The 15,055-nt window shown below is 35.8% G+C and overlaps 1 long non-coding RNA gene and 2 pseudogenes across 1 annotated transcript; 2 read left to right on the top strand and 1 right to left on the bottom strand.

Annotated features, from left to right (window-relative positions):
- Positions 1-1,207: 1,207 nt before the first annotated feature.
- LOC114721291 (uncharacterized) lies at positions 1,208-1,461 on the top strand. The gene is made up of 2 exons (XR_003738062.1): positions 1,208-1,311; positions 1,418-1,461. It is a non-coding gene; the product is annotated as an uncharacterized LOC114721291 (long non-coding RNA).
- A 42-nt stretch (positions 1,462-1,503) lies between these two features.
- Positions 1,504-8,623, top strand: LOC114721289 (dynamin-2A-like; annotated as a pseudogene).
- A 1,035-nt stretch (positions 8,624-9,658) lies between these two features.
- LOC114721292 (NADPH-dependent pterin aldehyde reductase-like) lies at positions 9,659-12,963 on the bottom strand (annotated as a pseudogene).
- Positions 12,964-15,055: the final 2,092 nt, after the last annotated feature.

The following is a 15,055-nucleotide window of genomic DNA, read 5'->3' as shown; positions in this document are numbered from 1 at the left end:
TTTTTTATGTTCCTATCGAAGTCATTTTTGTAAAATTTGTGAAGTAATCAATATTGTTTTCTGATATAGCCCTTGGAAAGAATATTGTAGAGTAGTTATGGTGGAGAGAGAGAGGAGAGGGATAGATGATAAAGAATTTGCATTAATTAAGGGTATTTGTGGAACATGGGGTGATTTTAAGAAAATCAACTAATTCTAACTCTTGGTTTGTTTAATTAGTTTAATGTGACCTGTAATCAGGAACGGGGGGAGTAATTTTGTTATTTGTTGTACAATTAAAATTTGTCAAAGCATTTGGATATTTGGAAGGGGGGTTTTACAGTTTTACTACTCCACATATGGACATCTTGTCATGTTTGGTAGTATCCTAACTAACTTAGATGCCTCCAGTTTATAAAACTGGCTAGTCCATAAGAATTTTCGATGATCATGAGATGTTGTTTGGTAGGTTCTTTGTCTTGGATAATGCCCACATGTGAGGTCTGTTATGAAAGAGAGAGTGACCTGGTTAGGATGTTGTAAATCCCATGATTTCAGAGCTAAAGTTTGACCTTTTGCATTTTTTATTGCTAAGATTTTATAATGTGTCTTTGATTTCTCATTTCTTTTAATTAAAATGAAATGCTGCAGTCCTTCAGGGAAAGTCTCAAATTGTTCAGGAGGAATTAATGAAGCTTGGTGAACAAATGTGTTAGTAGTCCTGAAGGTACAAAGCTCTAGCCTTGCATTTATGCCGTGAATTTGAAGACAAGTTCCTCCAACATCTTGCTGCGGCGATTGTTTTTGTTTATACCTTGAAATAAATATACTTTTATGGTAAGCTGCAGTTAGGTGAACCTCACAAGCCACCAATACTGAGGAATAAATCAGCCTCCATTAAAAAAAAAAAAAAAATTCCCCACAGCCAGGCCAAACAATATCATATAACTGGTAGAGAGCAGAAATTCATGGCAGGAAAGAGGGAGTCTTTGTGCGTGCTGAGAGAGTGACTGACTGAGCGGGAGAGGAGATGGAGAGGGAGCGAGAGGAAAACTGAAGCACGCTTTTGCCCTACATTAGTATTTATGCTGGGGAAGAGCATACAATTTCAATTATACAGCTTTAGATTACTCAACTCTCAATCAGCTCCTTAATCATAGTTTATCAATAATAACTCATTATACTGGTAGATATCTGTTTTTGTAACTTCAGTCCTCCAATCCTTTGCAGGGTAATGGTTGGAAAGTTGTTGCCAGTTTTGAAGGCAATTTTCCCAACAGGATTAAACAGCTTCCTATAGACAGACACTTTGACATAAACAATGTTAAAAGGGTAAATTGTCTTTTGAACATTTCACTTTTATTGTCCAAGTTAATCTTTAATTCCTCATTCGCTTCAGGTGCGGTTGTTTCTATATTTCTCTTTAAACTTGTGTTAGATTGTCCTAGAAGCAGATGGATATCAACCTTATCTTATTTCTCCTCCAGAAAAAGGGTTGAGGTCCTTATCAAAGGTGTTCTTGAAATGGCAAAGGAGCCATCACGTCTGTGTGTTGATGAGGTATGCTTCTAATTTGCCATCGATTTTATTTATAAAGTGGCTATTATGCTATGTCCAAAGAGGCATAAAAAGGACTTTTAGTGAGAATTGGGGTAGAGGGCTGAAATTTTTCTTACTTGTATGATAAATAGGCATGTGCCTTTTCTTGTTCTGTCTCCTTTTGCTATTAATTTTCATCAAATGCTTGCATCAAGGGAAGGCCCGTGTTTCATTTCTTTTTCTTTGCATCTGTTATGTCTGAAGTGTGGGAACCTTTGGACTGTAAGGCTGATTGTCTGGCGTATTAAATGATCACGTTGGCTAGATAGTTCAAACAATTGTTAATTTGGAACTGATGTGTTATGTATTTTTGGATTCTGAGGTATTTTATTTGTTTTGATCTGTAGTCCGGTAGAGCTTAGGGCACTTGGGTTTTTTTTTTTAATGTTATCGTCACATGGGTGCTGCAGTTTTAGGGTAGTTTCTGAATTCTGATAGACTGATGATGTAAAATTCCTGTTCCATTTTTCTCTTGAGCTGTATTTTGAACTTATTTTTTGTAACAACCAAATTAGTGCATCGTGTACTTTGGATATAGTTTTCTGCTGCTGCTAATGCTACACCTGGTCTTGGACGATATCCTCCATTTAAGAGAGAGGTAAAAATGCTTTGCAGAAATCTGGAAGTAACTTGGTCTAAATTTTGAGAATGGTCTATCTTATGTTTCAAAATTTAAAACCAGCTTGTGGCGCTTGCAAGTTCTGCCCTAGATGGATTTAAAAATGAATCCAAAAATGGTGGTGGCTTTAGTTGATATGGAGCGTGCATTTGTTCCACCCCAACACTTCATTCGCTTAGTGCAGAGACGGTATGTTAGATATCTGTTAGCTCAATATCTTGCTTGTTAGTGGGAACTAGGAACACTTAGTTGTTGTTCATACATAAAGCTCTGAAGCAGTATCTTAAAATTGTGATAATCCCTGTTATGCACCAGCTATGCCTCTTCAGTTAAGCTCAAATCATTTAAACGGTAAAGCTGCACCCTTTTCTAAGAAAAGGGAAGACGCATTTTCTAGAACTCGGACCAATAATTGAGCATGTCACTCTCAAGGTTATAATTGAGAAAAACACTGAATGGCAATCTTTCTTCCCAGCATGTAGTGAAGTTTGAAAATTGTGGTGTTTGAACTGTCCAGTGGACCTTCTGATAGAGTCCCAAATTAGAAAGCCACAAGTAATTCTTGTGTTTGATGTGTATTTCTTGAAAATTCTGGATCTTTGTTAATATTATGATAACTTTACACTTTTTAGTTGTGCATATCTTATTTTAATGTTGCAACACTTTTTATCAATTGCTTTAGAATGGAAAGGCAGCGCAAAGAGGATGAGCTGAAGAACCGGTCTTCTAAAAGGGCTCCTGAGGCTGAACAGTCTGGTCTAAATCGGGTGTGGGATTGTCTTCTTTTTCGTCTTAAGAAACTCAGTTTGGATGTGCTATATGTGAAATAGGTATTAAATCAGCTTTTTTCTTCTAGATGCATGAAATAAAATGTGTTTTCATTTCTAGGCTGCTAGTCCTCAAACTGGTCAACAAAGTGGAGGAACCTTGAAATCAATGAAAGATAAATCTGGTCAGCAGGACAAGGATACACAAGAAGGATCTGGTTTGAAGACGGCTGGGCCTGATGGAGAGATAACTGCAGGTTTCTACAAATTGATCATAACATTTTATTGTGTGCTTGACCGTATGATCAAGGTCTCTTTGTGACATAATGCGCTAAATATGTGTTTGGTGGCTTCAATCTCTTCTGTTGATGATGCCTTCAAGAGCTTCGATATTATCCTTGTTAAAACAGTTGCCTCTTTGCGCTTGGGGTTCCTCTTATTAAACTGTTTCCAGCAGTGGTTGGTCATTTCCCAATGGTTGGTTAATTAAAACTCTTGATACTAAATTGATATGGCACATGTAATATTATGTTCTCTATTCAAAAGAAATAGTATTATGTGGCTATGTGAAAGCGGTTGAGAAGCCAGCGTCATTGAAATCACTGAAAAGGGAGAAAAAACTAGAATGATTTTGTCCCTATTTCCTGCCACTTGTAAAGAATGGAATGAACCTTTCTATATTTTCAAGTTAACAGATAATTGGGCATGTGAATTTTGCACTGTCCATAAAATGTAATATTTTAGACTCCATTAGCATATGGAACTACAAAGCTTGTATATCTTCCCAGCCTAGGCTTTTGTTTTCTTTCTATCTATTTCTATTTTAAGGTAAGGAATCTGCATTCTTAAATTATAGTTATACTTAACTATAGTACATGGAATCGGCTTCTACCTTTTCTTATGGATTGTTTCTTCAACACAGGTTACTTGTTTAAAAAAAGTGGAAAAACTAGTGGCTGGAGTAGACGATGGTTCGTTTTGAATGAGAAGACTGGAAAGGTTAGTATATCATTGTCAAAGGCTTATTTGTAACTTTCACTAAAAAAAAAAAAGGCTTATTTGGAACTAAGTAGCGTACTCAATTCAAATGGTATGGTTTTTGACGTTATGGTTATTTTCATAATTGAAGTACTTGACCAATGAACGAAGAGAGGATGAAAACTGAATGATATTATTCAGAGAGATTCAGCTGATGCAAATAGGGCTTCTGAGATGCTAAGATTCACTATAATATATCCCAGTTTCTAGCCTGTAATTTAGGGAATATAATCATGTCTACAAGATACATCTAATCTGATATCTTGGGGAATAAACATCAGATAGATAAAATACAGAATAAGATAATAGCCTATGTTTCAGTGGAGAAGACACTAACAACCAACAGTCATGGAAACCTTCAAGTTGTGCAGAAGTGATTTTGGAATATAACTTATTTCTTTCTTTTTCCTTTTTGGTATGAAAATTAAGTGAAGTTCTGTAAGGTCCTTGGGGGAAAGAATGAAAGGAAGTAAGTAGTTGAGATTTCCTCAAAATAATTTTATCAAGTTGCAATGAGGTCCTCTTTTGCAGCATTTCGAATTGGTATGGACTTGGACGACCTGTTGATGACCATATGAAAGAACGTCGCTGCAATGATTATAGAAGCATTTTTCTGAAGTAAAAATGGGCATATAATATTACATGTTATGATAAATCAAAAAGTCTCATTGGGCTGGTATCGTCTATAAGTCGTTAGGTCCAGTATATGTGTTCAGGCTAAACCTCTTCAAAAATTATTACAACTCCTTGTGAATTGTGATTTCAATTTGTGACTGTAATTATTACGTTTGTTGAAGTACAGTAATCCTACCATATGTGTCCTTCAAGAATTTGGTCTTGCTGCCTTGTCTTTTGATCATTAGGCTGTGTCTTACTGTTTAGGTGTGCTTTGGATCTTTAACCTTCCTTTAAGATTAATCTTCATAATTTTCTTTAAAAAAGGAAATCTCTGATGGAAGGAATTGCGAGTTTTTCCCCTTCATCTTGTTATCTGTCCTAATTGTTTTGCATCATTGCTCTGCACGTATTCCTCCCATGATGCCAATGATTAACTTCTAAGGGAAAGAACCTTGTGTTGTCCCTGTTGAGGTTGATGTATGTGATTATGTAACTATCAGTGTCACACGGCTTGATTTTATGAGGGCTAATGATTAACATTTTCTGGGTACTATGATTTGATACTGGTTTATATTGCAGCTTGGTTACACCAAAAAACAAGAAGAGAGACACTTCCGAGGAGTCATTACATTAGAGGTATGACATAAACTTGTTCATTATATGAAATTCTTTGTAGAATAATTATTAATCTTGTTCATTGCTCCCAAATCATTTCATTTCGCAATCTGTCTTGGGTTTCCTCTTTCATTAATTGTGCCTAGATTTTGTAATGTTTGATCACATTTTTCGTTCTTCATATCTTCTTTGTTACTTGTTAGTAGTTCCTGTGCATTTTGGTGTCTGTTATTCGACAAAAGAGAATGCATAACAATTTTCCTTTCTTTTGATATTCTGTATGAATATGAAGTGAGAAAGGTAGAAAGAAAGGAAAATTGCTTTATTTCTGAGTCTTGAGTAGATGGGAACAAAGAATAATTTAAGGTTTCAGCTTACTAATCCCGAGTTGCTTTGGCTGTCCCAATCAGGAATGCAACATTGAAGAAATCTCTGATGATGACGAAGCTTCAGCAAAGAGCTCAAAAGATAAAAAGGCCAATGGACCTGATTCGGGAAGAGCATCCAACCTCATATTCAAGATAACCAGCAAGGTCCCCTATAAGACTGTTATGAAAGGTAATCTTTCTTGTGGCTGCAATGTCGCCTTTAACTGATGCATCCTCCCGGGGCCATCACTGGATCTGATATGCCCCTGCTTGGTGTGTTACAATGTTGCCATACGCGTTTTGCAGCTGAAAGTACAGTTCTGTTAAAGGCTGAGAGTGTAGCAGATAAGGTTGAGTGGCTAAAAAAGCTAGGAAATGTTGCAAATCCTACAAAAGCTGGTCAAATAACGGGTGAATCAGGTCTTCCTATGCGACACAGTCTTTCTGATGGTTCCCTTGTAAGTTATTATGTTGCCCACCTCTTTTTATTTGCTTCATTCGATCATGTGGCAAAATAAAAAAAATTGGAAGACACTGATTATTCGAAGAGTGGCTAACATGCCAATCACATTAACTTTGATGCCTGTGGTTTATGTTCCTCGACGAGAAGTTTTTTGTTTTTTTAATTATTTTTCTAGTGTTCCTAAATCATAATCCTCCTATCTTTTTCTGTTCATATCAATAGGTTTGCACTTTGCACTTTTTGGGTTAGCATCATATTCATTTGTTGAACTCAAGAAGTTTATAACATAAGCTCGCAATGACAAAAATGTCTATTGAGTCAATTAGAAATTTCCAGAACTTTGGGGTACTTGTTGCTTGTACTCTGTTTCAAATACAAGGCATTTTTACCTGATGCATGATCACCAAGAGAAACGGTTGGGTAATTAAGATTTAAAATTTTTCCATCTTCGCCTTTTTTTCACTAATCATTAATTATTTATTTCTAATAGGAGGTAAGTAATCTGAATAGGCTCCTACAGGCGTTTTAAGTAAAAAGACATTAGTCACACTTGGAATTCCCTAAAATGCCTTGTATATTGAAACAGGACTTTTCAAAAAATTCTGCATATTTGAAGGTAGCATGTAGATTTTTAGTAGCTGCGCATCTTAAAAAATCTATGATCACTGACCCATCTATGAACTGCTGTTGTCTAGAATTTGCTGGCTTTATTTCTGAAAAGTTGCTCATGTTACTCTTTTATAGGATACTATGACTAGAAGGCCTGCGGATCCAGAAGAGGAGCTTAGATGGATGGCCCAAGAAGTTCGTGGTTATGTTGAAGCTGTTCTTAACAGTCTTGCAGCTAATGTCCCCAAGGTCAGTGTACTTTACAAGTACTGTATTTCTCTCTCTTTGGATCTCTTGCTGTTCAGTGTCCCTGAAATCAATTAGTTCTGGCTGAGCAGGCTGTTGTTCTTTGCCAAGTGGAGAAAGCCAAAGAAGACATGCTTAACCAGTTGTACAGTTCCGTCAGGTTAGAGCTGTCTCCTCTGCCTACTGCCCAATGAATGCATCGTTTCTTCATGGAATATTTTATGTGATAGCCTTCCCGTATTTCGTCCTTGGAGCATCAAATATATTCAATACTTCTGGCAACCCTTGGGCTGCATTAAAAACCTGTCTACTTTGTGTATTCTTTATTGCTTTTCTTGGATGTATTTTGGAGATCACCAAGGACATTTGGACAATCATTTAATTCTTGTAATTTGGAGATATCTGTGCTGTACAACACTTCAAATTCAAAATCTTTTCAGGATATTTTTTTGGGGACTTCGTAAGGAAAATTTATTGAACTTGTTTACATTTTTGTCATTGACAGTGCACAAAGCTCGGCAAAAATTGAAGAGCTGCTCCAAGAGGACCATAACGTGAAGCGTAAAAGGGAGCGCATTCAGAAACAGTCCTCTCTTCTTTCAAAGCTAACTAGGCAGCTTAGTGTCCATGACAATAGAGCGACTGCAGCATCCAGTTGGTCTGAAGAAGGTAGCACAACAGGTAATGTTTCTGCAAGCACGCACTTTCTGGGAACAATTTATGTCAGGGATTTATGGTGATCAGCATGATTCCCCATCCCAACCCCCTCCGCCCCACCCAAAAAAAAAAAAAAAAAAACAGCTGCATCATCTTTACTTTGGCTAGTGGCACCTGAGCTTCCATTGTGCAAATAACATAAAATAATGACATGACAAGGGGTCACTTCATAAAGGTTTACTCATGCTAGTGGACCATGAAAGCCTGAAATGGTTTTTATCAATACAAGTTCAAATTTATGCTACGTTACAATCTGTTCATTTGAAAGGCTTAGGTGGGTTATTGGATAAACTTGTACTTTTCCTTTATAATGGGAATAAAAAATTTGATTGCTTGTAAATTTTGTTGTCATCCTAGAGGAATATCTAATTGCTTGAATACATATAATCTTTTGATTGCGTACTTTCTGCATACTGCAACTGTCGTCTAAAATATACATTTTTGTATTAGTACTATCATCTTGATCTTACCCATTATTTGATTTACTTCTCTACACAACTATAACAAGTCAATTCATGCAGAAAGTGGCGGAAGTTATGGCTCCTCGTCTGGTGGTGATTGGAGATCTGCATTTGATGCTGCCGCAAATGGTTCCATTGACTCATCATCTAGGTTTGGATCTGGTGGACACAGTAGACGATACAGTGACCCATCTCAAAATGGTGACACGAGTTCAGTTTCAAATTCTAGCAGTCGCCGGACACCAACTCGGCTGCCACCAGCACCTCCATCTGGTTCAAGATATTAGATAAAGCTACTGATCATTCCAATTTTTTATTCTGTATTCTTGTTGGGTGGATGCTTGAGTTTTTTCCAGTCTTGTATTGACAGTCCTACATCCTCTCTTCAAGTTATTAGAAATGGGTTAGGTGTGTAGATAAAGATTGCTAATACGGCCATATTATCGCCATACATGTTTCTCCGCTTTCGCCCATATTGGATGTTCGGGGACAATGTCGGATAAGATGGTATTGTGTCTGCCCGACATTTTTTTCCTCTAATATATGTAACTTGTTTTGTATCAATGTGATTACCAGAGGATAAATTGTATCAATACGCATCAAGTGGACATTTTTGCTTAAAGTCTGTCATCTCTAGGTAGCGTTTTGTTCAGGGAGTTTTCGAATGATTAGAATGGATAGTTGAGGTTCATAGCTTCACCGGAGCTTTGATGCTTATGCAAACAGCCTGTGATTTCACGAATGCAATTGATTTAGTGTGAGTCTCTATTGTCTGTCTCACAGGTGACCTAACTTTGACGTTAAGGAACTCGAGATTTAGGTGTGTTGGATGAAACCAAACCGTGGTTTAAAAAAGTGATTCTGGAGAATAGATTCTAGGAAGAATAGATTTTATGAAAAAGTTATTTTGAGAAATGAAGTGTTTGGATAGTTGTTATCAGAAACACTTTTTTATATACAAATTATTAAAAAAAGACATAAGTTAATATGATAATTGCAGAAAAAATAGATTTTATGATATATTTTAATTTGAAGAATAAAATTATTATATATTTTTTATTAACATAATTAAATACATAAGATAATATAATTATAATAATTAACATGTATATTATTTAATAATATAAGATTAAATTGTTTATAAAAAATATATTTATAAAAAAAATAACAAGATACATATCCTAAAGCTCTAACACTCTTCCTTTTTTTCTCCAAAAATAATTTTTTTTAACTTTTTTTCAAAACATGGTTTTGGTTTTTGGGTGAGTGTTTGGTGATTTATTCTCCAAATCATGTTTGAGTGTCACCCAAACATAGCCTTACATGAATTTCATCTTTTTGGAAGATTCCATCCATGATTTAAAACGCAGAAATTAACAACGATGAATTGCAAATGTGGCGACAACCTCTGATATATTCATAAACAAAAATCAAGATGAAAAAGTGTACCTTACTAGTCTGAAAAAGTGAAATGTAAATACGTTATTTTAAAAAAAAAAAAAAAAAAAAGCGAAGTTCAAATCAAGTTTTGGCGAAAACACAAAGGACAATTGGCAACATTCAAAATGAAAAATAGGCTTAATCAAAAAATATAAATAAAAATCAATAGGTTGCCAACATGATACACTTTAACGTAATTATTCTCAGCGTTGGTTCATGCCTACTACTTCACTACAATCCATCTGTTTAGATAATTTTCTCTTCTCCAGTTAAACTACAGTCGGGCTTCGCACATGCTAACTGGCCATATAAAGAATCCAGACCTAGCTCATCTGCACCATCCCATGTAATGTAATGAATCGAAAAGAAAAACCTCCATTCATCTTCTGACTAAACCGATTTCCCAAACTTTGAATGCACAGTAAACAAGATCGGCCCATTGCACTGCCTGGCTCCCAAGAAAATGGAGCTTACGCGTAGGGGATTCTTGGCCCTTGTCCTAAACAGTGAGAGACGCACCATTGTCTGCTGCAGTGAGATTGAGTATCATGGTTGCTGCCTTAGGAGCCCTGAAATACAGGAGTAAATCACATTTATATTTGGAAGCTCAAAATGAAAGCGAAACAAATTGTGGGCATCACACAAATCAACTGATGTCTATGGTTAAACCTGATTTAACTTGTATTACAAGCCTATGATTAGTTTGTTACAATTTCAAACTTTCAACACATTCCCTCGCCCATGGAAGGCCATTTGGGCTTGATACACGGATGCAACACAAGTTCAGCGCATTTTAATTTTAGAGCAAATGATTGAACTTCTGACTCTCTGATCACCATGGCTCTAATACCTAGTCAAGAAATATTCAACAGAAGATTTAGCTGTAAACTAAAAATAGTCTCGTTATATCTAACAAACATCACATCACAATAGTCTTCTGAAATTGAGTTCTTCCATTTGGTCTGGCCGCCCTCCAGCTCTCAACAATAAGAAATTAAAAAACCGGATCAGATAATGGCTCAGATCCTCTGATCATTCCAAAACTTTTCTTTCTAACGCAACAAAAGGAGGCAAAAAAGAAAAAGGTAATCTTCAGCACATTTATAGGAACCAGGGAGACGGAACAGTTAGGCCAACATGGGGCACTGTCCATTCATGGAAATAGAAAAAATGCTCCAACCAAATAAACATATTATTCTTGAAGAAATATTTATACCATGCTTCAGGTGCTTGATATAGAGCAGCTGAATTACCAAAGCATGATGCAAGCATCTCAGTGTTTATTACACCTGGATTAAGCGCTACAACTGCCATTCCTTCAGGTAACTCCTTGGCCACTGACCTAGTCAATCCTTCTATAGCCCATTTTGATGCACAGTAAGGTGCAACCTGTTGCACAACGCTAGAATGTCAAATTAGTTGATATTAATGAAGGATGTTGGCAGTTGGAAACGTTGGAAATGGTAAGTCAGGTATCCACATAGACTTATAATATTGAAAACCAAGATCAGATTGTAGGAATTTGGTAAATCACGCACGAACATCATGCCAAGAAGAAACTTGTCATAATTTCCACATTCATCTCAGATTAAACAACTTCTATTTAGCCCCCCCACTCCCATTGCCACTGTTTTCTCCTCCAAAAAAGCATCCTAAAGTTCCAGGACTTCCTTTGAGAAACAAGATGGTTAGAATCAAACACAAAAATCAGATATGTCATTCTTTCGTGAAAATCTATGTTTAAGAACTTCCATTTAGACAAGAAAAAGTTTAGGCTATCTGCATTATGAGTGGGGCAACCAAATAATAATCTAGGGACATATGACGACTATATGCTCAACTAACCAGTGCAGCACCAGCTCTTCCCCATCCAGACGACATATTGACAATGATTCCTTGCTTCCTTGTGATCATAAGAGGGATGAAATGACGTAATACATTGGCCGTTCCTTTGATGTTTGTATCGATTACATTATCAAACTCTTCAACAGGAACTTCCCAAATCTTGTTGTTTCTATTAATGGTGCCTGCGTTATTTACTGATTGTACCCTTTGCTTTAGTATATCAGACTGTCCAAAAGCACCATATGATAAATGACAAAATCAAACAGACACACATTAAAATCAAGATAAACTGAATTAAGGAGGTTATAAAGCCCAAAATCCATCAGCTGGTTGAGTTTATAAGCTTTTCCTTCTGAATAATTACAATTCCCTGTAATACAAAATAAAGAAACTGTATATTACTTTAAGATCAGACATGAAAATATAATTTCCTTCCTGTATTTTGGTAGGGCAACTCAACTGATATACCAGCTGCAAAACCTCGATAGCATTCTTGTGAACTGACAACCAGCATCATATAAGGAGGATGATCAATTTCTTCACCAAATTTCCACAGACAACATGCAATTAATATTGTTTGTTTTCAGAAAAAGAAGTTTGAGAAAACAGGAAGCAATAAATCACCAGAGGATAGACAACGCCCATATAGCTTAAATAAAAATCTGGTTAAACAGCACAATCATTGAACTGGACGAGCTTTCTAATCCCTCTGAAGCTACACAAACGCCAACCCTAAAAAAATTTGCTGAAAACCAAAGGGACGGCCAAAAAAAAAATTCTCAGATTCAACTGAAGAGAAATGCATAATTTAAAATTCTCCAAAATCATTGCTGACAGCAGCACGTTATATGATAGATAGTGCCTAAAAATGGAATCACCTCCAGTTAAGGCGAGAAGCTTAACTTTCTTGTAACTCACACATTCCAGATTTTAACACAGTTATACCATTAATTTCCTCACATCCACAATAAGGGAAAGAAAACGCAAATGCAATAATCATGATGAACTAAGGATACGCACCTATAATATCAGGAACACCATTTTTTCTCCATCACAGTACGAGCCAGCTCCTCAACGCTGCTATCCGATCTCTGAACCCGAAAGAAATGAGCAAGGGAGCTTTTTTTCATTGACTCATAACACACTTTCAAATTCCAATGCCCTTTAAACAACAGTTATTGGCAAAGCGATGTACACTCACTACACATGAAATATCTTCCAACGACTCGCAGACAATCCGAAATGAATTCGAGAAACGAAACGAGACAAGACAGATAAAGAGTACTAACCACATCGGCATCGAGTAACAATGCTTTTCAGATGACGAAGAATTGGCAGCAGCTAGGGCGGCAGAAAGTTCCGACCGAAGTGCATTGAGCTTATCCTGAGCACGTGAACACCCGATTACGGTGTGGCCTCGTTTGGCCAATTCTAGGGCAAGAGCTCTTCCGAGGCCCTTACTGACACCAGTAATGAGAACCGTTCGGGAGGTTGCTGCTGCTCCTCTGCAAACAAGGTTCATCCCGCCAAGCGACGCCGTTACGCCGGTCATCTGCTTCCTGGCTAGTTGGCTTCTTAATATTTGAGGATAAAATTCACACCGAAATGCGCGCGAGAAATTTTACAAGGATGGAGCAGAGCGCAGAGCATCCTTATGGCTCCTGGGCAACATCTATCAACTATCCAAAAGTATCATTTTGCATTTCAAATTTATTATGGCCTTTTTTGGTATATTGTTAAAAATTATGTATAAACACATTATGTAATTTGAAAAAAAAATTTCACATATTTATTTCGTAAATTACAATTAAAAAATTATTTATAAACCTTTCTAAATACTCTTCCGGTCCTAATTATAAGACCCAATTGACTTATTTAAGGAGATTAAGGAAGTAAGTTAAGTTGGTTATTTATATAAATAAGTGTTGTTATTCCTAAAATATCCTTGCTAATTAAGTATATTGGCTAAACTATCATTATAAAAGGATTATCTTGGAAAAAAATGCATAAATATAAGAGAGAAAATGGCTTGGGTCTTATAATTAGGACCAAATAAAAAGTCAAATTGGGTTTTATAATAAGGACGGAGGAGTAAATCTGTGTTAGACTGTTAGAAGCTATAAACGCAATATGAAGCCTCACAAGAGCATGTTTCAAATTCAAATCCTAATTGGCATTCCTCAAACTACCCGTTTAAATTAATAATAAAGAACTACTATTTTAAATCATCACATAAATAATACTAATTAAAAATGATATTAGTCAATTGTAATTTTATTTAAATAAATAACTTTGAAAATTTTGATTATATTTAAATTTGTTTATTAAAATTACTTATAAATGAGGCTGCCTTTTGGTGGCAATTATTGGAATTTGATCCCTCCGTGACTTGACTGCTTGCAAGCAATAAGCTTGTCAAATGAAAAAAAAATATCTTATGAGTATATGATTATAAAAAAGATGAAAAAGATAGATTAGGCTAATAAAGTTATTTGCATTTTCATAAATAATTAATTTACTCGTTTGGTCTTATAAGGAGAAAACGTTTTATTTGATTCTATTTATAAGTAATTTTATTAAATTTTTAATATAAATAATTATTTTACCATTTATTCATAATTTTGTAAATTATCTATCTATCTATCTGTCTGTATATTCTATAAATGTTGTGGCTGGCCTGTGATTGGTCCACATGGCTTTCATCTATTGGCTCATGTCTTTTAATTGTTTTTTGTGGCTGTTTTATGATTGGTCCGTCTAGCCTTTCCTGTGACTTTTTATTTTGTTAGTTTCCATGGAAAGTTGAGGGGTCAGGAATTTAAGATTTCTTTATGGAGATTAATGCTTAGGATTATTCATTTTTTGGGGGCGAAGAAATGAGTTTGCGGGGAAGGTTAATCGGCGCAGGAATTTATGTTTTGTTTGAGGCAATTAATTTAATTCTCATGATAATTATTCCATCCACGTCGTTCCATCATTCTGGATGCGTGCATCTGTTTTAATTGTTTTGTTTTCATTTATTGTTGGACGTTTCTTTTCCTCTTGTTTTTGAAGAGTTCTTATCTCGACATTCCTATATCCATTTTTTATCTTTTTGTTTTCGAGGAGTTCTTATCTCGACGTGCCTATATCCATTTTTTATAGTAATTTTGGGTACTATAAATGCATGGGTCTGGGCATGCCTTTTTGTGATTGTTCTTCGGTGTGCGTTGGCGCTTTCTTTCCTTCATTTGTGGGAATATCTGAGTGTGTGTGTGTGTGTGCGCGCATTTTCTTTCTTGGTTGTTGGTTTTTGGTGTTGGCTATTTTAGGTGGAAGAATGGATCTCTCTATTGAGATGTATTTGGCCGGGTAGGTATGCCATGATCAACGTAATTGTTGGTTTTCCGTTCAAACAAATAACCAAATTACGTTGATAAAAAAAAAGTTAAAATTAGTTGAAAACCATTAATGTGTAAAAAGTATAATGTTTTTTCCAACAATACCTCCATTACTAAGGAGAGAGAGTATACGAGAGAACAATTAAATTATTAAAAGAAAAAGAAGTAGAAGGGAGAGAGAGTATGAGTTAGAGACAAAATAAATAGGGGTAAAATAGGAAATCAACACAAAAAAGTAGAGACAACTTTTAAGTGTCTCTTATATATGGGAACATACAATAAGTATCAAAT

This window comes from Neltuma alba, unplaced genomic scaffold, assembly GCF_004799145.2.
Source record: "Neltuma alba isolate B1F8T4 unplaced genomic scaffold, ASM479914v2 tig00012027_pilon, whole genome shotgun sequence".
NCBI classification, from domain to species: domain Eukaryota; kingdom Viridiplantae; phylum Streptophyta; class Magnoliopsida; order Fabales; family Fabaceae; genus Neltuma; species Neltuma alba.
Note: the sequence above shows the minus strand (reverse complement) of the source record. Positions and strands in the feature narration are given on the sequence as shown.